Source organism: Lygodium microphyllum, chromosome 27, assembly GCF_053477565.2.
Source record: "Lygodium microphyllum isolate KBCC chromosome 27, Lygodium_microphyllum_v1.1.10, whole genome shotgun sequence".
NCBI lineage: Eukaryota > Viridiplantae > Streptophyta > Polypodiopsida > Schizaeales > Lygodiaceae > Lygodium > Lygodium microphyllum.
Window position 1 is genome coordinate 1,275,652 of NC_141161.1, and position 24,988 is coordinate 1,300,639.

A 24,988-nucleotide genomic window follows, 5' to 3' on the forward strand; every position below is an offset into this window, starting at 1 on the left:
TGCATCTCAGAGTAGAGACACTATGTTATACTCTAGCCAGCGTGGCAAAGGATTTAGAGGTCATGGTTCATTTCGAGGTCGTGGTGACACTCGTAATGCTTATGGACAGCAGCAGTAGCAGGGTAATTGGCATGGTGCAAATACACAAGGCCAGCGTGGATCTGGCGGGTTTAGAGGCAGGGGGAGATCACCCTGAGGGAGAGGTGGTGCATCTAGTTCATGGCAGTCTTCTGATCAGTCCAACAAGGACAAAGATTGCCATTATTGTGGCAGGTATGGGCACATTGCAAAGGATTGCTAAAAGATGCAGGGAGATATGAAGGCAAAGGGCAGATAACATGGGCACTATGCATCTTCCAGTGGTGCTCATGATGAGCAAGTTGATAGACTCTTTGCCATGCAGCATGTATCCAAAAATGCATCGAGACATGATAGAGATGATAGATGGTACATTGATTCTGGAGCGTCAAACCACATGACACTGCATGGAGAGTGGTTTGATGAGATGGTTGAAGGTACACATGGTCATGTATGTACTGGGGATGACACCCAACATGACATAAAGCATAAAGGGATTGTTCCTCTTATGATGCCTGATGGCAAGAAGAAAGGCCTGCATGATGTATTACATGTACCGACTATAACAAAGAATCTTTTTTCTGTGGGTCAAATAGCAGAACAAAATCTACAAGTGAGATTTAACAAAGATGGATGCTTCATTGAGGAGTATGGAAATGGCTGCAAGTTAATTGCCAAGGGCAGAAGGGATGGCAGGATGTTTACATTGGATGCAACCATTCCGAGACTTAAGGCGGCCATGTTTGCTCATGATGAGAGTGCCATTCGGGATGTAGAGATTTGGCACAAGCGGATTGGACATGTCAATGTACAAAAGCTGAAATCTATGCAGCAGAAGGAAGTAGTACTTGGATTACCTAAATTCAAGTATAATGACTTTGGTCATGTATGCCCTGCATGCTAGTTTGGGAAGCAGGCACGGTTTCCTTTCATGAAACATGTAAAAAACAACACTAGGCCTTTACAGTTTGGTGCACTCTGATGTTTGGGGTCCTTCACATAATGCTTCTTTTGGAGGTGCACGGTATTATGTCTCATTTATTGATGATTTCAGCAGGTACATTGGCTTTATGTTTTGAAGCATAAAGATGATGTGTTTGATGCATTCAAAGACTTCAAGAAGCATGCTGAAAATGAGTTGGGCTGCTACATATCCTGTTTGAGATCAGATGGAGGAGGTGAATATGTCTCTAATTACTTTGACAGGTATCTTGCTAAATATGGGATCAGAAGACAGCTCACATGTATCTATACACCACAGCAAAACGGTGTTGCAAAGAGGAAAAACAAGGTCCTGATGGAATCAGCTAGAGCTATGCTGAATGAGAAATGTCTGCCAAATGGTTATTGGGCTGAAGCAGTGATGACTGCTGTCTATGTGCTGAATCGAACCCCTACAGCAGGGATTCATGATGTCACTCCATATGAGAGGCTGTATGGTCATAAACCTGATATTTCACACTTGAAGGTATTTGGTAGCGTTGCATATGTGCATATAGCGGATGAGAAGAGGAAGAAATTGGATCCTAAGGCAGTGAAGAGTGTGTTTGTGGGATATGCAAAGGAATGGAAAGCTTATAAGTGTTATATACCTTCTACGCATGAAACACTCATAAGCAGAGATGTAGTATTTGATGAGTTAGCATCCTGGTATGGGAATCCTGTTGCATTGTCTACTGATGGCTCACCCAGTATGAGTCATGCTGAAAATACTCCTACAGAGAGTACTTCCATGAGTGGTCAAACAGGTGATGTATCATCTACAGTGAGTCCCTGGACAGGACGATTGCGCAGTCACACTACTACATCCACTGACACGAATATGTCAGTGAGGGGGAGAACAGATAAGGAAAAAGAAAAGGTTTTTGAAGATGTAATAGGTCCACTCACTGCAGGTTATGATTCATCTACTAGCAATGACAGCTTAGACAGTGAATTGGGGATTCCGTTTGTTATGACGCCAGGTGCTAGGCAGAGTCGTTATGTGCCGCCTCATCAGAGGCAAGCTCACAGTGAGCCACAGCTCAGGAGATTAGAGAGGGTCAGACGACCTGTTGATAGGTATACTTACACTGGATATTCAGCCCGTCATTATGCTTATATGACGAAAGTAACAGGTTTTAGAGAACCAAGTAAGTTTGATGAGGCAGTTGCAGATGAGGATTGGCGTGCTGCTATGGATGAGGAATATTCAGCTTTGGCTGAAAATGGCACATGGGATTTGGTACCGTTGCCTGAGGGAAAAACACCTATTGGTTGCAAGTGGGTGTATAAGGTAAAATGTAAATTGGATGGATCATTGGAAAGATACAAGGCCAGGCTGGTTGCAAAAGGATATGCGTAGCAGTATGGTCTTGATTATGAGGAGAATTTTAGCCTAGTAGCAAAGATGGCTACAGTTAGAACTATGATTGCTTTGGCAGCAACTAGAGGCTGGAAACTATGGCAGATGGAGTAAAGAATGCCTTTCTACATGGAGAGTTACAGGAAGAAGTTTACATGGAACAACTTGAAGGCTATGTGCATCCAGAATTTCCAGCACATGTATGCCGGCTGAAAAAGGCATTATATGGGCTGAAACAGGCACCTAGAGCATGGAATGCTTGCATAAGTAGTTTTTTGCAGCAACATGGTTTCCGATTGGGTGATGCTGATCATAGTTTGTTTATGAAGAAGATAGATCGTGGCTATGTATTTCTAGTGGTCTATGTTGATGACTTAATCATTATAGGGGATGATGAAAGTGGGATTGCTGAAGTAAAGACATGTTTACAGGCTGAGTTTAAGGTCAAGGACCTAGGAGAGCTAAAATATTTTTTGGGGATTGAGGTTGTCTCTACACCTCAAGGCATATGGCTGCTACAGAAGCAGTATGCTCAGGACATGTTACAGAAATATGGTATGGCTGATTGCAAGCCTATGGATACGCCTTTAGAGTAGAATGTCAAGCTGCAGATTGATGTTGGGACAGAGATTGAGAATGTTACCATGTACAGACAAATGGTAGGCAGCTTGATCTATCTCATGATCACTAGACCTGACTTGAGTTATGCTGTGGGGATGATCAGTCAGTTCATGCAGAAGCCTTGCAAACCACACTTGGATGTAGTCAAGAGAATTCTAAGATATATAAAGAGTACCACAGATCATGGCTGTTTTATGCATATGGGAAACCCCTTGACTTGATGGGGTATACTGATGCTGACTGGGCTGGTTGCACGTATGATAGGTGGTCAACCAGTGGTTATGCATTTGGATTGGGTAGCAGCATGATCAGTTGGCAGAGTAAGAAATAGCCTACAGTTGCACTGTCCAGTATGGAAGCGGAGTATCGTGGTGCAGCCTTAGCAGCTTGTGAAGCTGTGGTTACAGAAATTGTTGAATGACTTGGGAGTACACTTGGACAGCAAAGTCAGGCTGTACTGTGACAATTTGAGTAGTGTCATGTTAGCAAGCAATCCTGTTTATCATGCAAGATCAAAACACATTGAGGTTCACTACCATTTCATCAGGGAAATGGTTTTAGCATATCAGATTGACTTGGAGCATGTGAAGACTGAAGATCAGGTAGCTGACATCTTTACCAAATCACTTGGTAAAGATAAGTTCATTCACTTTAGACAGCTACTTGGAGTGATGCAAATGACTTAAGTTTTGTTTTTGAGCTTGAGGGGGAGTGTTAGAAGTCAAGCTCAGTAGGTACGTCTTTATGTGTGGCCAACATCTGTGACAGCTAGGTGTGTGCTGTCTCCATGTGACTACATTGAATAAGTCGGGTTTGTGTTAGTAGGTGACCTTAGTCAGTCTAGTCAACACTAAGACTAGGTTACTTTACATTGTATTGTGTGGTTCTGTGTTAGTGTGGAATAATGAAGAAAGCTATGGGAACTTGAAGGTTCATGGAGATTTAGTTTCCCTATCTCTCTCTCTCTCTCATCTTTGAACAGACTCAAAGTATGTTGGGTCATGCTTCAATAAGCTAACAATTCTTCAGTGCTCCATGGTTGTGATGACTTTGCTACCAAGTGTAGTAGCTTCATGGTGCATTATGAACCATTTCTATAGGAAGTGATTGGAAGAGTTGCATAACTGCTAAAGATTGCTAGTAACAAGTTGATTCATAATACGAATACTTTTCCAGAAGAGATGTTCATGCTCTTCCTAGGTAGGATTCCATTGAGATGCTAATGTTGCCATATTAGTGACAACATTCCTAAGTCCATCATGGTGAATAATTTGGCAAATGTGCCAAAAGTGGTGTCTACGAGTGTAAATCATTCCATAACTAGTTTGTGGATTTGCTTTGCTAGGCCCTCTACCATCTGATAGATTGAACAACACAGTGGTGAATTCTTGATGTGGGCTGGGATAGCAGGCTGTAGGGATTGATTTTGTAAGGAGCCAAGATATAGGTGTTTATGAGAGACTATCCTTAGATGGAAGTAGGTTGTTGTGTAGGATTGCAAGTAGCTCTAATTGAATGGATTCAAGGGATGGGGGATTCTAGATCATGGGAGAGTCTAGATGGGTTATTGGAGTGTCAATAGGGGCTCAGTGATGAGGATGGAAGAATTGACAGGGGGTTGGGGGTGGCTAGTGCATGACATGATGTGTTGGATATCTTGGGTACCCACAGCTTGCAGACTCGTTGATAGTAGCCCTGGGCTTCTAACAGTTTCTTGGGGACCCAATGCTTTGAAGAGTATGGGTTATGGAAATTTTTTTTGTGGGAGTGGAAGGGTCATTTCTCAGAGCATTTTAACTTCAAAAGGGTTGGGGCAAGTAAGGGGTGTTTTGGTTTCCACTACCATTGCGTGGTGGAGCTAATAGGAGGTCTTTTGCACTCTTGATCACATACGAGTCAGATGAATAGTGTTGTGGTCTTTGTTGTTTGCTTGAGTGGGACCTTACAGTCAATGATGGTGGATTCAAGATGTTCTTGTTTGGAAGCAAAATTGGTGATGATGTGTGTCTCAGGGAGTTGTAACTAAATCCTTTTGTCAATGTAGTTGACATTGCATTGGGTGTGGCATTTGAAGGTGCACCCTAGTAGGACCTCCTTTCCTAAGCCTTCCATGTTCAAAAGAACATAGAAGAGAAGTGGTATGCTTTCGGTCTCGATCGTGATTGTTAGCTTGCATCAACCCAGCAATGTAGGGTTGCCCTTTGTAAGGGTTGAGTTTGGTGGTGGTTGGCTATAATTGAGGCTACCCTAATAGCACCCAATAGCAATATGATGAAATGTTATAGTTAAACCCTTTGTCAATGAGAGCAATGGTTGATATTGAGCTGGCTATTGTGAGGCAGATGCAAAGATATGCAGTTGGGATCAAAGGTTCATCATCTAGTTCTATGTTATTGATGGTGATAGCACAGACATTAATATGTGGGGCCACATATTGGTTTTGTTTCAACTATTCATAGAATTTTTGTTCGATCTGTAGCATGGGACTGTCTACATTCACCATAGGTGCTTCATGTAGGACATGTTTAGGTTAATAGTATTTTTTTATTCTACTGTCGTTGAAATGACCGATAGATTGGTCCTCTAATGATTCTAATTCAACATTCCTCATCCCCTACTAATTGCACAGACACATAAAGGACAGAGGCCACATAATTTGAGTTTCTATCTATGTCCTTTAATTGAATACATGAGGACTAAATCCCCTCTGTCAAAGGACCGTTGTGTGACATGCTTATCAAACCAGGCCTTCTGTCTAGCCTTCTCAGCAAGTAGGGCATGAGTGGTGAGTAGGCACGTTTTAGTCAATCATTCTAGCTCCACTAGTCAATGTTGCCATGTCTTAGTGCCTTCCCAGCATTCTTGGACTGTGATACATAGGTTGGGGATTAAAAATTCTACTAGCAGTAAAGCATCAATGCCATATGTGTTGAGACGGAACAAGTTTGTCTTCTAGCATTTTTATAGGCCATTCAATAGGCCCAAAGTGTTGCCATATGCTTGTGGTCCTAGTCACATTAGGATGCTAAAATGGTCTTGGTCAAAACACTAATGAGGACTTTGTTAGTGGCCTCTGCTTGGCCATGTTACAAGACAGGTCACGGAGTTGGACCCAATGTTACAAGACATGTCACAAACACGGACCATGAAGCCAAAAAGAAGCAAAGGAATGCCAAGGAATCCCAAGTCAAAAAGTGAATGAAGAAGCTCATTCTGATTAGGCAAGAAAAGTGGAGGAGAATGCAAGCTTAGAAAAAATGTGGGAGAGCATCGAATATTCTAGCAAGGCTCTCTCAAAGATGAAGGAGGTAATCTCAAAGATGAAGGAGGTCCTCTCAAGGATGAATGAGGTCCTCTCAAAGATTTAGGAGATCCTATCAAGGATGAAGGAGGTCCTCTCAAAATGACCAAGGAGGATCTCTCAAGGATGAAGGATGCTCTCTCAAGGATCAAGGAGAAGCTCTGAGGGCTCTCACAAGGAAAGTGTGGGGCACAATCTAATTCATTTTATAAGAGCACCAAGCTCCCAAGCTCCCTCCTATGCAAGTTGTAAAGTCTAAATGGACATAGGTGAAGGGATAAGGCAATTAGAAGGGAATAGAGAAAGAGAACCTTGGCAAGATGCATGGTCATGTAAAAAAGGGGATGGGTGCCCAAGGGATTTAGGGCTTGTATATAAACCTGAAAAGTGAATGAGGAGCTCATTCTTTGGGGTGTGGCAAAAGTAGTATCTTCTTCTTCTCTTCTTCTCTCCTTCTTACTTTCTTGTGTGTGCTTGAGAGAGGGAGCAAGTGCGTGAGGGGGCGAGGGATCTTGTAGAAAAATCTCTCCATCATCTTCTCTCTTCTTCTCTTCTCTTCTCTTGTCTCATGCACGACTATGGAGGATGGAGCTCAAAGGAGGAGACTTGAGATTTCTTGAGCTTGCATCTTGAATCATGGAGCTACCAGCTTGCTTGAGGGAGGAGGCTACTCATTCGAGCATCAAGGTAAGCTCACTACACCCCCCTAGGATTGAAGGTGCATTGGCTAGGTGAGAGATAGCAATTTCTTCTTGCTTGAAATGCTTGAAGCAATAAGCAGTCCGTGGGTCTTGGCAATTGAGTGTGAGCTTCCACTATGTTTTGGTTCCATTTCCGGGACCAACGCATTCAAGCTTGAGCACTTGCGAACCTCAAATCGAGCACATCGAAGTAGGGTTGCATCCCCGAACCGGTGCTTAAGATGAGTAGGAGATTTGGGATTTTTTATCTTTAAAAAAAGTAAGTATTTTGGGTTTTTGATGAGTAGAAAAGTAGATAAATCATTTCAGTATTTGGGTTTTGATTTTTGTTGCACTTAGAGTAGGATAGGATCAAGAAATCGAAGTGAATTGTTTTAGGGTTTTTGCTGTAAACATGCCAAAAACAAGACAAAAATAGGGGGAAAATGGGTTTGTAATCCATTGACAAGACATAAGCACTAATAACCAGACAGCACTCGGGCATTATAACAAAGGTTTAAGACCCAAGGAAGGGGGTGGACGACTCATTTTTAGCTTCTGCAGTAGAGAGAGAGAGAGAGAGAGAGAGAGATTGTGAGAGAAGAGAGAGTCCAGGGCCAAACAAACGAATTGATCGGAGTTTTTTGGCCATCCCAGGTATATACGAACCTTGCCCCTTGTATCTTCTTACATGATAGAAGGTTGTGTGGCATGGCATGCCAAAATTGTTCCCATCAATTTGATTTTAGCCTCGACTAGAAACACGGTTGATGAAATCAGACACGATTTATGTCAGAGTCCAATCCCCAGAATCAAACTCGGACTGTTTGATTCCAGATAATTGGATGGTCCAATTATGGAAATAGGATCACTCCGACACCACCCAACCCGTTCGATCAAACACATGGCCCATCTGATTCAAACAATCGAGCACTCGGACCATCGGACTCACACAAATCAAACACTTAAAATCAGACCACTAGGGAACCAGGCAGACTTGAATCGGACACAAACGAGAATCAGACTATCGGCCTCTCGGACCAGTTTAAATCAGATGCAAAACAATCATATGCTAGAGTCGAATGAGTTTGGATCAGACTCACAGAATCAGACACTCAAAAATCAGACATCCAATTCTGAGGAGGATCGGACATTGCAGAATCAGACATTGTAAATCAAACCAAAATTTTGATAAGAGAGACTAACAAATCTAGCGCATCCTAGGCAAGGAAGAACACCTCTTACAACTAGGGAAGGCTTTGAAAGCCTTACAGGCGCAATCGACCTTAGAAATCATAGTAGCTGAACGGCTATAGACACAATCACCGACAGTCACATTTAGAGCTAAAAACTGACCCCGCAACCCCATTGGGAGAGCTAAGTAGAGTAGCACAGACCCTAGAGACTAGAGAGAGTGTCTCGTTGACTAAGTATAAATCCCTATTTGGCTGAGAACTTAGACTGGAGTGCGAAAGCTACATTCGTTATCTTGTGTTCGCACCCACATTGTCTTCAACACTTGAAGTGCACTTCGAAAAACCGAAAGCCTAATTTCCCACAGCACACACAAAAGAGCACCACACACACACACTGAGCAGACGTAAATTGAGGATTGGCTGTAAATAAAAAAGGAACACACTCAGACTTAATTAATAGAATGAACCCACCATTAGGAGATGACCCTCAAACCTAGACGGGGGATTAAGCAACCCCAATTGGTAGGACCAAGTGACAGACACAACACAGAAGGTCAAATGCATTGAGGGAGCAACACCATTGGGAGCGCAACACTACCTGACTTGATCAACCTCATTGACAATTTAGTGGAGCCAGCAGACCGCATATATGGTAGAGCCCAATGTAAACTACAAAAACGAAGAGCTTGACTTGGGAGATTTTCAGGTCGAAATCCAGCAAATGGTGAATAAATATGACACGCAAACTAGGTTGGATCACCATGGCAGACCGTAAGAAGACGTCATAGCAAACCTCAAGGAGGAAAGAAAGCTGGCGTGGAAAGCTTTGCAAAGCATAGTAGCATACAACCAGTAGCAGCAGACTAGGAGATTGCGGTAGGACATTGAAATGCAAGGAGAGGTCCGTGTGTGCTATTGAGAAATAGACAAATGATGTATGCTCCAAGACGAGCTGTCCTGAATCCCATATGCACAGTGAGGAGAGTGGAACGCCTCAAAGTCTATAAAGCATTGTACTTGACTATGAAATGAATACAATGTCATGATGCTTTGTACTTTCAGTTAAGTGTCTTGTCATTGTCAATTCTACACAAGATTGTGTTTATGAGTCCAACCTAATCTATCTTGGAACCTAATTCACTTGTGTAATAGTTTGTCTCTACTTGTCCATGTCATTATGAGTTTGGTCTTCATCTTGCATCCACCATAGCTTGTGTCATGCTCTAGATCCGCATCTTCTAACATGGTATCAAAGCCCAATCAGGCATGGCTTAAATCATCTCCATCTCTTCCCAGCTCAACTTGAGTGTTGGATCTCATCCCCAACTTCATTTGCAATTCTACCTTCAATAAAGCTTCCATGGCAGCCATAGCCAATAGTACCCTATCAGCTTGAAGCTTTTATATCTCTCTCCACATGCCAAATTTCTCTAGACTTCCTTCTAGATAAGTATTTTTCTGCTTCCAGAGCTCCTGCCTTGCACCTCAGACATTGACATTGGGTCACTATTGCCTCAGCATTGCCTGTTTTTGAAGTTGCTGCCATATTTGTGTCTGTGGATAGCAGCACCCACCTGACTTGGAGGAGTTGTATCTCCACATAGAGGCCATATCTCTCCAAGGTCTCTTCTAAGAAAACCTTTGTGAACTCCAGGTGCTTCTACCTGGCACATGACAGTCAGACATTGGCCCCCCAACCACTCAACATTGCAAAAATTGGACGACACTATCTGATCTGCACCTGGTTCTGTTCGAGCCATCTATTCTCCTTCTACGCAGCGCGATTTCCACCGAGATCATAGGGTTTCTGTAGAGCTTGAAGAGGGCTACATTTCCATTAAATTTTTTTTGAAAATGATCCATGGTAGCTCATGAAATCAGTAAAAAACCAAACTTGTGTCTAAACCCTAATCCAAGAAGCCATAGCCAAAGCTTCAAAATTTGACATTCTTCACAGGTTCTACTCATTGAAGTCATCAACAGTGATGTTAATCACTAAGTAATACTCTCTGAAGTTCATTATTATTCTGGAAGTGCCCAGGCAAGCTCAGAAGTCATCCAGATAGTTTGTAAGAGAAAACAAATCAAGTACCGACTAGTATCCATTAACACTCAACTAGTGCCAATTTGACACTGATTCTCTTGTGTCTCTTGATACATTAAAAATACAAACATTTGCTGGTTAGCTAAAGTTTAGCAACATGGCAGAGCTTGAGCAAATAGCCAAATTCAATGGTGAAGGATTTCATGCATGGAAGGAGAAGACCATGTATCACCTGATGTGAAAGGACTTGTGGGACCTATTTAAAGATGATGCAGATAGCAAGGGGGAAACTGATGAAGACGGGTTCTTTGAAGAAGACTAGCTCAAAACCAAAGAGTGATAAAAAATGAATAACAAGGTGATCCGGGTTTTTTACAACCCGGATTATTACCACAAAATTTGGCCAATGTCCCTATCAAGAGCTTACCATATCACTTTGGGTTTACTCTTCAAGCACTAGGTATGCTACATTGCTTCTCGATTATGATAACTCTAGCAAATGGGGGGAACAAGTTCTTAGAAGGCATGTCAATGTAAAGGGTAAAAGGGATGGTTATCTTAGTGAAGATGAAAATGGATTACACCTAGGAGTTGAGTGAATGCATAGATTTTTCAAAGGACTAGCCTCCAACTACACATGGGCTCCGTCTGCATCACTAAGATTTGGAATCTATCACCATCATTAGAGGACACCTCACCATAGTACACAAGTCAATATCCACATCATGGTGTCATTTGGATCTTGCACAAAAGCTTACAAGCATGGACCCCTTTTTGTCACATGCTTATATGTATTTATATACATATGGGGGACTAAAGTCAAAGCAACTTTTAGAAGCCATTTTTTATAATCTCAATAACTCCCAAGAAAAAGCGAATTTCAAGAAAATTCTCGCGAAACCCGATCGGTTTCGACCTGGTCTACAAAGTTGCAGAAGAAACTTTTTCCAAATTTCTCACGGATTTGAAGTTACGAAGGCGCAGACTGCTGGCTACATGCAATTTTCTTCTCTCTTTCACCACACCAACTTTCCACTCTATCCTTCTTGTAAATATATTATAATAATGTGCTTTGGGCACCCACCTCTTGTAATCTAGCTCCATTTCTCTATGTTGTCTACCACCACCCTTGGCTTCTTGCATGATGACTAAGGTGGGGACTTGTCCCATTCACTATGCTCCATATTTTCAAAGATGCCATACATCATCTAGGATTATGTTAATCAAGAAGATTAGCTTAATCTAATCTCTCATGGAGGCTATATAAAGAGCCCATGGAGAATGAAGAGGGGAGAGGAGGAGGACAATGACAAGTCCATGAGAGCACTCTAGAATATCCTCATCTCTTTGAGGTAAGCTATGAGTAAGTTCTTTTATTATGTAGTATAATGGCAAGCTTCTTCTACCTCTTCTCCTATTATCTCCCTCTCTTCTCATCTTCTCATTCCATGTAGCATAATGGCAAGCTTCTTCTACCTCTTTTCCTCTTGTCTCCCTCTCCTCTCATCTCTCTCTCTTATATTCCAATATGGTATCTAGTACATATATTCTCTCTTGTAAATTTGTGTCTTGGTTCTCTTGATTCTCTTTGAGAAAAGGGATGTCCTAGCCCATCCTCCCTTTGGCTAGGTGGTGCCTCTCTTTAGTTCTCTTAGTGAGGATTGGAGGTTGATGGGTAAGAGGCAACCCGTTCATCATTTCAGCCCTCATTTTTGGTGCCCCCGCTGAGGACATTCTCAACCACAATTCTCTACCTCCTTATGTGGAATGATACAACACATGGTGGTGCATCCTCTACAACAAGTTCCCCAAGTGGCTCTTCCTCAATGCCTTCACCAACTATTTTTGAAGCTAGTCGAAGTCCACGACTCCCAGAATTGTCTCCTAAAGAAGCTCAAGAAAGAAAGTATGCCTATTGGATGACGGCACGCATGCGGGTAAAAGGTGTTCACTTTAGAAATTCCATTATCTCACAACGGAAAAAATTATGTTGCCATCAATTGCTAGGTTCTCATAATTGTGGTGAGTGTTTTGCAAACAAAGTGAAGGGCCTTCCAAGAGGTCCTTGTCTCCAAATCATCAAATCCCTCTCTCTCTCTGGCCTAATCCATATCAAAGGAGGACAACTATGCATGAATGGTGTGGAGTTTTGTAGAAGTGCAAAGTATGGAGACTACCTTCAACTGTTGTTAGCTCGAAGGTTGGGTGCGGTTGAAAAGGTGGCCATCACACCTTATGAAATATATGTCGCCGAGGATGGACACACCAAGGCAAGAACAATCACTGGTGAGCAAATTCTTCGTATAGCAAAGTTGGTGGGTTTTAAAAAGAAACACTCTGGGAAAAATCCTTCATAATTCAAGAAAGTGCATTCCCTCTACTCCCTTAAGTAGTCTCCACTCATGAATAATAACAATGGCCCGAATTTCTACACCTTCCACTCTGTACAAAACATCCGAGTTAATGTATGCATCAGTAGGAAGATTTTCTTCCAATAGCGTCTTGTCATGTACTTTGGGGCTGAAAGATTAAGGGAGATTCTTGTAGCACCAGAACCTATAATCTTCCCAATGCTAGACTACAATGCATCCTTCAACGTACATGTCTTTATCCTATTATAATAGTTTCTCATGAATCAGAACGAGTTGTATGGACCTATCCGTCCACTTGCTATGCAAACCAAACTGTGCATATTGTAGCTAGCACAAAGCTTAGATTTCAAGGCATTATTAGAAGCATACTGGGGCCTAGACGTCTTGCTGAAATCAATGCATCTGTGAACCCATTCATCCTTCCCCTTATAAAATACAACTTAAGTCTAGACGTTTTCATCTTCATACTCTACTAAGGCAACATGGCATTTCCAAGTTTTTTTGGGCACAAAGGGGAGAAAGCTCTAGACTTTTTGGATGACTTAGAAATGGCCTTCCTAGTCACAGGCCGGGATGATGAAGCAACCAAAGTACGAGCCTTCTCTTTAGTTCTAAAAGGTGATGCTCGAGTGTGGTATCAAGCTCTCCCGAGGCTACAAGGGGTAATTGGGAGGATCTCAAGACCGCATTCATGCACAAGTACCAAGATACAGAGCCACCTGAAGATATTTGGAGACAACTCTTAGACCTTCGCCAAACCTTACCAGGGGAGTACCAAGCATATGAAGGCATGTTTATAAAATTGTGGGATAAATGGACAGCCTCTTTAGCCGAGGGAGAAAGAGTACCTGATTGCCTTAAGAAAGATTGTTTTCTAGCCGGACTCCATCCTCTACTAAGGGAGAAGGTCAAAGGAAAGTTTCCCACATCCTATGAAGAATCAGTCACTTATGCGAGGGAGAAAGATAGAAAATTGAAGTATCAAGCCCAGTTGAAGGGGGGAGTTGAGCCCATGCAGGTTTTACCAACCATGCCAAGGCCTAGAGAAATAGCAGAGGCCCCACCTGAACCGGAGATACCACAGCAAGAGCTCCTACAACGCATTACTAATCAACTCGAAAGCCTTTCATTAAATTTGGTGCAAGGAGTGCGGCCCCCTCCCTCATAAATGAAGGCAATCGAGGTCCAAGAAGACAAGAAAGAGAGTATGTTTGCTATAATTGTGGGGAGACTGGCCATGGTATGTATTTTTGCCCTCATCCCGGGCGTTTTCCAGGAAATGGGTTCCAACCAAGAAGGAGGGGACAACAAGTGACACCACCTAGGGAAAGGTTTGTTCCACAGAATCCAAGGCCTCCACCACCGATTCAAGTTCTCCAGCATCCTCGACCACTTGCAGAGGTGCCGCCCTTGCATGTCCAACCGCCAGAGAATCATGATGTTAGGATAATTAGTTTAGACGAGAGTGATGTCAAAGGAAAGGCCAAAGTAGTAGAGGTTGAAGCAATGCCGGTGAAGAAAGCCCGTAGAATTGAGAGAATGAAGCCTACACCACCAAAGGAGGTTGAAAACATGGAAGAAGAGGCAGAGTCATCAATGGCTGCAAAGACACGCAACAGTAAAAAGAGGAGGGCTCGCTCACGCCAACACATTGAGCCAGATGATTTTCCCTTGGGTAAAGGTACTAGAGCTTATGATTTACTTGCTGATGTGAAGAATCAAGGGCCAAAAATTTCATCGCCACAATTACTACATCTATCTCCAACAGTGCGACGACAATGGTCCAAGATGGTAAGCATTAGATCCATGAAGAATAGACATGTGAATGCAATCCAGGCTAGAAAGATGAAAGATATTGTACCTCTAGTGGAAGCCGAAATCAATGGGCAGAGAATGTCAAAGACATATGTGGATGGAGGTGCAGAGATTTGTGTCATGACGGAAAAGTTGATGCATCGTTTGGGATTAGAGGTAAATGAAACTACTAAATTTGGGGCCAAAATGGCTAACAATGTAGTAGTAAATTGTTTGGGAGTTATAAAGAAAGTCAAGGTAAAGGTGTGTGGAGTGCAATTGGAGCTTGACATGTATGTGATGCCAGTGAAGGGGGACAGCTATCCGCTCATTCTTGGGCGACCATGGCTAATGGGAATGAAAGCCAGACAAGATTGGGAGACAGGGGCTTTAGAGCTAAGGCCACAAAAGGGGCTGCATAAAAAATGGAAGAGCACTATCTACAACATGAAGGAGGGCCGGCAAGAGGATCTTGTGTTAGAGACCACTGCTGATCAATGGAGTTCCAGCGAGGGTTGGTCATCTATGACAGAGGGAGAGTCTTCTAATGAGGAGGAAGAAAGCTCTTTAGAAGTGATGGGGATTACATTAAAAGGGCCTTCTAGTAGTGTAGTTCCAGAGCAGCTTCCAAAGGTCGAGAAGGAGGGGTTAGAAAAAATGTTGGCTAAGGATCTATCAGTTGAGGAGAAGGCAGCCTACATGGAAGTGCTGATAAAACACTCTGCACTTTTTATTTCTAATTATGAACACATCACAGGTGTGACAGCAGTACAACATCACATTAATCTAAAAGAGGGAGCACGGCCAGTGGTGCAGCGACTACGAGGATTGGGAGTAGTTCAACAAAACGCTCTACTCACTGAGGTGCAACGACTTTTAAAGGCAGGCTTCATCTATCCAATAGGGGACTCAGAGTGGGTTTCACCTATGGTGGTGATACCCAAGAAGAATGGAAAATGGAGGATTTGTGTGGACTACAAGCCGCTAAATGCTGCAACAAAGAGAGATCACTTTTCTCTTCCCTTTCAGGATGAAATACTTAACGAGGTGGCCGGGCATGAGAGATACACTGTTTGTGATGGGTATTCAGGTTATTTCCAGATCCGGATAGCTGAGGAGGATCAACAGAAGACCACCTTCATTACACCTTGGGGTTGTTTTGCTTACAAAGTAATGCCATTTGGATTAACAAATGCCCCAGCTACCTTCCAGCGATTCATGAATTATGTCTTCCAGCCATATTTTGGGAAATCCATCAGGGTCTTTATTGATGATTTTTGTATTTATAGTTCTAAGGCTTTACATCTAGGGAAGGTGTATGAAGCTTTCAATCGCCTTGCACAAATGGGGAGGCAATTAAACCATGAGAAGTGTCGCATTGGCGAAAACAGTGTAACTTTGTTAGGGCATGTCGTAAGTGAGAGGAGCATTGAAGCAAATCCAAACAAAGTTAAGGCCCTATTGGCGGTGCCATCACCATCTTCTGTGAAGCAACTAACCTCTTTCATTCAGAAGTTGCGATATATGGGGCGGTTCATTCATCTCCTCTCCCAATTAATATTTCCACTGCAACAGTTAACCCACTCTGAGGAGCTCCTGTGGAGTGACGAAAGCGAAAGGTGCTTTCACGAGGTGAAAAAGGCTCTTAGCACCCTTCCTATAATTTTACAACCTTGTTGGGATCAAGAGTTTTTTGTCAACCCGAGTTTTGGGGAAGATGCTCTAGGGGCAGCATTAATACAAAAGGATGCTAAAACTGGCCTAATGAGACCGGTTTACTTTTCTAGCAGAGTAATGACAGCATCAGCACGAGGGTACAAGATGGTCGAGGTGATGGTTTTGTCTCTAATGTTTGTTGTAAGGAAGTTTCGTCCTTATCTTCTCCCTAGGCCGTTCACAGTGATCACGACAGAAGAGCATTTTCCCTATGCCTTACAGCACATGGATGTTTCAGCTAGAATTGCTAAGTGGGTGATACAACTCCAAGAGTTTGACTACACCTTCAAGGTGGAGGATTCTACTCGAGCTTGCCTAGCTGATTTGTTGACCCATAGATGCCATCAAAAGAAGGAAAAGGAGAAGGGAAAGGTAAAAGAGGAGACACCTCCTCTTGAGGAGCCGCCGCGGGTGGAGAATGCATATGCCCTCTACTTTGATGGGGCCTACAAGCGTATTAAAGACAGAGCGGCAGCAGGAATAGTGGTGTTCAGTCCTGAAGGTGACAAACTTTATGGAGAAGGTATCAGCTTGGAGGATGTCCATTCTAACAATGAGGCAGAATATGAAGTCTTGCTTTTAGGTTTGAGGTGGTGTCTCTCACATGGTGTCACTCGATTTAATGTTTTTGGGGATTCTATGCTAATTGTTAAGCAAATGAAAGGAATCTGGGCTTGTAAAAATGATAACTTAGCAGTGAAAATGAGAGAAGCTAAAAATCTCATGAGAAAGCTACAGAAAGCCCAAATCTATTTTGTGCCAAGGCGCACAAATGGCGACGTAGATGGTCTAGCAACTGAAAAATTGAAAGAGGTAATGGTGGGAATCATTACAGTAAAGCTTCCCTTGTTTCAGGGTAAGTTTCAACTACAAGATGTGCTTTATTTTCTCGAGCAAGGTGAGGTACCTACACATATGAGTAAAAGTGAGAAAAGGTGGCTAGCTACTAAGGCCACTAAATACCGCTTGATAAATGATGTGTTGTATTGCAAAGGAAAGGATGCAGTGCTTAGAAGGGTGCCAACAGCAAAGGAGATTATAGATGTGATTAAGAGCTGCCATGAAGGGGTTTGTGGCAGACATTTTGCTCAAGAAATAACCAGTAGGAATATTCTCCAAGCCGGTTTTGTGTGGCCTAGTCTACATCGAGATGTGCAACATTGGTGCCGCATTTGTGACGATTGCCAAAAGGCCGGACCAAGGAAGCTAGTGCATGAGGAAAAAAATCCCATAACTACATATGGTCCATTTGAGAAATGGGGGATTGATGCAATAGGGCCACTCCCACGAACTCAATCTGGCAAGGAATACATCATAATGGGTGTGGACTACATGACGAGGTGGGCAGAGGCTTCAGCAACTAGTAGGATCACAGCCCAAGAAGTGGGAAAATTTGTGTTTGAAAATATTTGTTGCAGGTTTGGCACACCTTTGGAAATTATCTCTGATCGGGGTCCTGGTTTTAGGGCAAACCTAGTAGGGGAGCTAATGGAAAGGCTAAAAATCAAGCACAGGCATTCTACTCCCTACTATCCACAGTGTAATGGTTTGGTCGAAAAAGTGAATGGGTTGATTTGTAAGATAATTACCAAGCAGGTACACATGCACCCCAAGCACTGGGATAAAAAATTGAATGCAGCTCTTTGGGCCTACAGGACTTCATTTAGAACCTCGCTTGGCTATACTCCATTTCACCTCATCTATGGCCAAGAAGCTTTGCTTCCTATAGAGGTGGAACTGGCCAGTTTGCGTGTTTTAGTAGCGAGTCAAGAGAAGAATCAAGATAAGAAGTTAGAGGAAAGGATCTTGGATCTAGAGAGGCTGGAGTTAGATAGAGAAGCAGCAGTCCAACACTATTCCATGCATATGCTAAAGAGAGAAGGAAGACCTTTAATAAGAAGTTGGCTAGCAAACACATAAGGGAAGGATCACTTGTGCTACGTTATGATAATCGCTTTGATAACAGAAAGGATGCTAAACTTTTGTTCAAGTGGGAAGGGCCATTCATGGTCATAAGGAGATATTCAAATGGCAGCTATAAGCTAGGTGACATGGATGGGAAGGTTCACAAGACAAGGGTAAATGGATGGCGATTGAAGCCTTATTTTCAAAGAAATATGAACACTTTGGAGCAGTCATTCAATGAAGAGCCACCAATGAGGGGGTGCAGTCCTCCTTGCTCTATTGGACCATCATTATCAAGCTAGAGGCATGAATACCTCTAGCCTAAGCGGAGGGCTAATGATCAGGGTTTTTTACAACCCGGACTATTACCACAAAATTTGGCCAAAGCCCCTATCAAGAGCTTACCATATCACTTTGGGTCTACTCTTCAAGCACTAGGTATGCTACATTGCTTCTCGATTATGATAACTCTAGCAAATGGGGGAAACAAGTTCTTAGAAGGCATGTCAATGTAAAGGGTAAAAGGGATGGTTATCTTAGTGAAGATGAAAATGGATTACACCTAGGAGTTGAGTGAATGCATAGATTTTTCAAAGGACTAGCCTCCAACTACACATGGGCTACGTCTGCATCACTAAGATTTGGAATCTATCACCATCATTAGAGGACACCTCACCATAGTACACAAGTCAATATCCACATCATGGTGTCATTTGGATCTTGCACAAAAGCTTACAAGCATGGACCCCTTTTTGTCACATGCTTATATGTATTTATATACATATGGGGGACTAAAGTCAAAGCAACTTTTAGAAGCCGTTTTTTATAATCTCAATAACTCCCAAGAAAAAGTGAATTTCAAGAAAATTCTCGCGAAACCCGATCGGTTTCGACCTGGTCTACAAAGTTGCAGAAGAAACTTTTTTCAAAATCCTCACGGATTTGAAGTTACGAAGGCGCAGACTGCTGGCTACATGCAATTTTCTTCTCTCTTTCACCACACCAACTTTCCACTCTATCCTTCTTGTAAATATATTATAATAATGTGCTTTGGGTACCCACCTCTTGTAATCTAGCTCCATTTCTCTATGTTGTCTACCACCACCCTTGGCTTCTTGCATGATGACCAAGGTGGGGACTTGTCACATTCACTATGCTCCATATTTTCAAAGATGCCATACATCATCTAAGATTATGTTAATCAAGAAGATTAGCTTAATCTAATCCCTCATGGAGGCTATATAAAGAGCCCATGGAGAATGAAGAGGGGAGAGGAGGAGGACAATGACAAGTCCATGAGAGCACTCTAGAATATCCTCATCTCTTTGAGGTAAGCTATGAGTAAGTTCTTTTATTATGTAGTATAATGGCAAGCTTCCTCTACCTCTTCTCCTATTATCTCCCTCTCGTCTCATCTTCTCATTCCATGTAGTATAATGGCAAGCTTCTTCTACCTCTTCTCCACTTGTCTCCCTCTCCTCTCATCTCTCTCTCTTATATTCCAATATGGTGTCTAGTACATATATATTCTCTCTTGTAAATTTGTGTCTTGGTTCTCTTGATTCTCTTTGAGAAAAGGGATGTCCTAGCCCATCCTCCCTTTGGCTAGGTGGTGCCCCTCTTTAGTTCTCTTAGTGAGGATTGGAGGTTGGATGGGTAAGAGGCAATCCGTTCATCATTTCAGCCCTCACAAGGCACTAGGCATCATTGCTTGGAGACTAAGTGATGATGTACTACATCATATATCTTGCATTAGAAATGCTAGAACTGCTTGGGAGAAACTTGACAGAATGTTTGGCACCCAAGCAAAGAACTCAAAGGTAAAACTCCTCATGCAGTTTTATAAACTAGATATCAAAGACAGTACTTCTATGACCACACACATTAACAAGTTCAAGAGCCTAAAAACCCAGCTTGCAACTCTTAAGAAGAATATTGATGAAGATGAAGCAATAGTCGTATTGCTTGCAAGTGTAAACAAGGATCCATATAAGAACCTTGTGTCCACTCTAAGTAATGTTCCAAGTCTCTCACTCAAAGATATTGAGCACTCATTGCTTGATGGAGAAAGAAAATTTAAAAGCAAAGATGTAAAAGAGGCCAGCTCAAGGGAAAACCTCTTATACATTAGAGGAGCTACTGGACCCAAAGGAAGAGGTTGAGGATTCAACACCGACAACAGGAGTCGGATGACATGTCAGTATTGTGGTAAAACTGGCCATATTGTTAGTGAATGCTTCCACAAGAAAAGAGCACATCAAATGCAGAATGACCATCACCAAAGTCAATTTATGAATGAAGAAGAAGAAAAAGATACTTCCGCTACCATCAACAAATCTGACAGGTTGTTCTAAGGAATTTGTTCCCATAGTGGATCTCTATGTTTCCCTTACTGGATTTGATTGTAAAACCCTTGCCAAAGCTGTAAAGTCTCAAGCTTTAACTTGACTAGACTGCCTATGAGCTAGTCTTCCAGGCCATGTTATCATGTAGGGGGGGAAAAAGCCAGCAAGTGTAGGGACTCATCATTTGAGGGGGGGGTGTTGAGAAATAGAAAAATGATGTATGCTCCAAGAAGACCTGTCCTGAATCCCATATACACAGTGAGGAGAGTGGAACAACTCAAAGTCTATAAAGCATTGTACTTGACTATGAAATGAATACAATGTCATGATGCTTTGTACTTTCAGTTAAGTGTCTTGTCATTGTCAATTCTACACAAGATTGTGTTTATGAGTCCAAGCTAATCTATCTTGGAACCTACTTCACTTGTGTAACAGTGTTTCTCTACTTGTCCATGTCATTATGAGTTTGGTCTTCATCTTTCATCTGCCATAGCTTATGTCATACTCTAGATCCGCATCTTCTAACATGTGCTAGCCCTAGTGAATAAAAACTGAACAAGACCGAACATAGAGAGAGAAGGAGCACTAGAGGTAGACTTAACACTGAGCAAGCTTCTCACAAAGTGACTAATAGACAACATGTCGGCAAAGCAAAGCACGGTAGCACTAACAATATCATTGCTTGCAGGATTAGGAGTTACCTAGGGCTCCAAGAGCCAATCAAGGATCCCCATAGTTGTGAAATAACTAGAGAAGTGCCAGCTGATACAGTTCTGTAGAGAAATTTGAGCAGGTCTGCGAGGCTAATAGCCTTACGGATCTTGCCTAGCGCTCACAAGCTTTTGGCCTATGCTTAGGCACCTAGATGCTGTAGAGCGCAAAAATTTCAATGACCTCAAGAGTCTCTTCATTAAGAGATTCTCAAAGGCCGGGTACTTGGATAATCTTATCGTGCGGCTAATGAATGTCAAGCAGGGGGACAAAGAGGACATCAAAGACTATGTTACTCACGTATGGAGTCTCTACAAGAGAATCCCTACTAACGAGAAACCTACCGAGAGAACAGTGTCGGCAATGTTCATCAACGGAACACGTAGTGGGGAACTCTACAAGGCCTTGGCAGGCAACTCAGGCTTGCAGGGAGACACACTAGCTAGGGTCTTTGAAGGGGCCATACAAGTGGACGAATAGCTAGGGTCTTTGAAGAGGCCATACAAGTGGATGAATAGCTTAAGGAGAGAAGCTCCAAGACCTCGAATTAAGAGGATGTTGACTCTAGAATCCCAAAAAGGGCAACACCCTCCAGCAAATGGTCATGCCTAAGCAACCAAGGTAAAGAGAAGGGTGTTGACCCAAACATGGAGCTAGGAGAGATGAACATGGAGCTAACCAAGCTGTTGTAGGAGATGATGAGAAGACCTACATGTTCACACGTCCAGTGCATGTATTGTGGTAGAAACCACCTTCCAACTGTTGAGTGTTAGGATCCTAGGTCCTGACCTTGTGCCAATTGCGGAATGTTGGGGCCACAATGTGTACTGCAAACTGCCACGAAGACTCCCATACTCACAACCTTACAACTAGCCTTACCTAGGGAATAGGCCTTCAAATTTTTTTGGGAGATGAGCCCCATTGGCCCTCCTGAAAGGTGAGAAGGATCGAAGCTGCATGCGAGCTATGGCGGGAGAGCAAGAGCAAGAGAGAGAGAGACAAGAAATGGGAACTCCAACAGTCACAATGTGTGACCGGGCCTTCCTTTATTCAAACTGTCACTAAAAGAATAAAGAATAAAGTGACGTGACGGGCGCCCGCCACCTGTAGTGTGCAGTGGCGGGTACTGTCAGTGTAGTAATACACGGGGCGGCATGGCGGAGGCGCCTTTACCCCCAACAACCTCCCACTTAAAGGCGAATCTGCCCTAGTGAGAGAGAAAAGAAAAAAGAAAAGACAGTACAAATGTACATAGGTACAAGGGATGAGGAAAGGTGACATCTCATCCAACGCCCATCAACCTCCTGAGAAAGGCAAAGCGCTCAGTAGTGAGGCTCTTCGTGAGTAGATCTACAGGATTCTCATCAGTGGAGATCTTGACAAGGTCAACAGACTTGTCCTCCATGTTGAGATGGCAAGCTCAACACATGTGGACATGGATGATGGACCGCCTGGTTAGATGGGTCCACATGTCTACACTTAGCACGTCGGTGGTCATTATGATTCTCACATGGCCACTGACTCATTACTTATTATATTCAGGTTGTTACACCTATTTACAGCTGGCATAGTTATAGCGCCATTCGACTAGTGTAGTCGGTTATGCATTGTTTGACTTAGTAGGCCACTTTCCTTTTATGTTGTATCTTATCTATACTTTGTGTACATTGTAAAAAAGTGTGGAAGAAGAAGAAGAAATCAGCAAGAAAACGTTTTGGCCTCCATCTCTCTTCTTGTCTCTTGAGTGAGCTTCTCCTTGTGCATTCTGTGTGTGTTCGGCGCAGCATCTTGAGCAATCCCCTCCACCACGCGATTCTTGACATGGTATCAGAGCCGCGCCATTAAGAGAGGCTGATTTCGAAGGTTGAAGCAAAGGAGAAGAAGCAAGGTTCGAGCAAGCAAGCTACGGGTAAGAATCTCTCCCATTCTTCCACTCCTTCTCTTGGATAGTGCCTGTGGAGGCACCGGAAGCAGGGCAGAGCAAAAATCTCAGATTGCAGTGAGATTTGGTGTGCGCGAAGAGCGCTGTATATTCTGCAGATAAGCCCTTTAGGGCTTGCCCGCAGTGATTTTGGCCATTTGAGGCCGTTTCAGGGCCCGTTTTAGAGCCGCAAGGTTGCGGACAGCAGTTTCAGGGTACACTGTGACTTCAGCTGTATCGACCGACAGTGAGTGCGCAGGTTACAGATTTCAGATCTGTAAGATTAAAGGTGTTTACCAGTGAGTAAACACGAGGTTTATCTGCAAACAGGTTGCAGATTGCATGTATTGTTGAGCAGACAGTGAAAAAGGCTGTCTAGTGTATTGCTGTGCACTACAGGTCGAGGATTGCAGAAGATTTGCTTGCTGTTTGGTATTATTCTTGTGATAATGGCAGAGAACAGTGGAAGCCCCATCATTGAGAAGCTTGACAAGAACAACTACCCTTCATGGAAGTTCCGTGTCACGAACTTTCTTATTGGAAAAGGCCTCTACGAGTTCGTTTCAGGTGAAGAAAAGGAGCCGGAGGTGAGTGATCCTCCAACTGCAGAAGAGATAAAGGCACGAAAGGAATGGAATGCAAAAGACAAGAAGGTCATGTATTGGTTGTCTGCAGTAATTGACAATAATATGTTGGGACACATTAGAAATGCAGAGAATGCATATGCAGCTTGGACCATACTTGAAAGTATGTTTTCTGTAAATACAAAGGCACGAAAGATTCAACTCAAGCAAGAGTTGAATACATTGAAGAAAGGGAAGATGTCTATAAATGAGTATGCACTGAAGGTAAGAAGCATTGCAGATGCATTGGCAGCGATTGATGCAATGCCTGATGATGATGATTTGGTGTCGTCTACCTTGGGTGGACTTAACAATGAAAAGGCTTGGAAGTCTTTTGTAACTTCCGTATATGTCAGAAAGCCATTTCCAGATTTCGATGAGTTGGTCTCCCTTATGATCACTGAAGAGATCAACATGCAGAGTGAGACACCTGAAAGAAGTGGTGAACAGGTCCAAGCTTTCTACTCCAGTTCAGGAAGGGGACGTGGCAGGTTCTCTTCAAGAGGCCGTGGTACAGGACGTGGTAGTGACAACCAGCAAAACAGATTGAATCAGCAATTTGGCGATATGCAGGTTTCAGGAGGTCGTGGTAACTTTAGAGGCAGGGGGAGCTTTAGAGGAAGAGGTGGATGGCAGAACAGAGGTTCTAACAACTCTGGTATTGTGTGCCACTACTGTGGCAAAACAGGTCATATTGCAGCCCAATGTTATGCTAAGAGAGATGATATCCGCAGTGGTAAGTTGCAGCAAGGAAACTATGCATCGTCTTCACGACAGAATGAAGACAAAAATGAACGATTGTTCGTTATGCAGCATATGCTGAATGCTGTTACAGGAAAGGGAACGCATGAAGATGTTTGGTATGTTGATTCAGGTGCATCCAATCATATGACCAGCCATGCAGAATGGTTTGGAGAGATGCAGGATTTGCAGAATGCAGGTTATGTGCAGACGGGTGATGACTCATGCCACCCAATTTCACACATTGGAAAAGTTCCCTTGTCCTTGCATGATGGTAAGACAAAGAGTCTTTCAGATGTATTACATGTGCCATCTATTACAAAGAATTTGGTGTCAGTCGGTCAAATGGTAGAGCAAGGGCTGCAAGTCAGATTTAATGCAAAGGGCTGCTTTGTAGAAGACTTCAATGACAAGTGCAGGTTGGTAGCAAAGGGAAGTAGAGTTGGACGTATGTTCACTCTAGATGCTGGAATTCCTACTATGAATGCTGCTATGTATGCCAAAGGAAAAGGTGTTGTTGCAGACATTGAAATTTGGCACAAACGCATTGGACATGCAAATGTACAAAGGCTGAAATTAATGCAGTCCAAAGGGTT